Genomic DNA, 1159 nt, shown 5'->3' with positions numbered 1-1159 from the left:
ACGATTTATATTTTAAAAATAATTAAATTCACTTAGCATTCAAAACTTGCGAAATTTGAAAAAAACAAATTTGCTGATTAAATACGGAAAACTGTTTAACTGAAGTAAAACGGGTTTTCCCCTTTCTATGGATGTCTGTCTAGTTCAGTTCAGCCACATTCCGCTACAGTTCGCCTTTATTATCAGTTCGAAATGAGGTGGTTCCATAATACCCGCAGTGTTCCATAATACCACCTTCTCCTCTATATAATTATAATAATGTTACAATAAATTAAGTTAATATATAATTATATATACAGTACCTAATTTATATATAATTAATATATAATTGTATGTACAGTACCTAATTTATATATAATTTATATATAATACTGTACAGACAATAGTAATCTCTCCGTAGCGTGGCACTTGAAGGCGGAAAATAGTTCGGCTGCCCTATGACGTTTTACGTAATTATAGGAGTTTTTTACCATTTTTTACGAATATCGTCGCAATTTTTTCGCAGTTTTATAGGAATCGTAATTATAGGAACCCGTTTTATAGAGGGGTCTACAGTACCATAATCTTCTTCTAAAAGGTAATGTAAAAGTTCACAAAAATACTTACTTTGTAGAAACTTTTCAGCATGCGTAAAATTAGATGAAGTATTGCTGAAAGATGAAAAATATACATTACTTCCAAATAAAGAGTGCGATTTGGACATTCTCTCGCTCCATGATCCCTTTCGAAGTAGACATTTAGTTGCTCAAATAACAGCTAGGTAAAAGCTCATTAACCACAAATAAACAGACGTTCCAGTCTTACCCCATGACCTCATCTTGTACCATCTTCCCCTATATATGTTCCACTGCAGAGATTTTTGTTAGCTGAACTCCTCGTAGATTTCTTTGCGAGTTTGAACGAATTAAGTGTTGATAGATAGGGATGGGTCTTCAGGTGTGCAATAAACCTTTTGTTTCGGATTCGATGATCCGTTCCGGACATATCCCAAAATTTTCTAAACATTTCGTATGGAGTCAGTAAAAATTTTTTATTGACTCCATACAATTCAGTATCGGGTTTACTGACGAGCCATCTCTATACGCAGTTACGAGAAAAACAGTGGTCCTGATCATTCCAAACTTGTAAGTCATTATTCCTTTCTTAATCAAAAGGGCTT

The sequence above is a fragment of the Centruroides sculpturatus genome, unplaced genomic scaffold (assembly GCF_000671375.1).
Source record: "Centruroides sculpturatus isolate CEXI.00-Female unplaced genomic scaffold, Cexi_2.0 scaffold2127, whole genome shotgun sequence".
NCBI lineage: Eukaryota > Metazoa > Arthropoda > Arachnida > Scorpiones > Buthidae > Centruroides > Centruroides sculpturatus.
The sequence above is the reverse complement of the archived record's forward strand: the minus strand, read 5'-3'. Positions refer to the sequence as shown.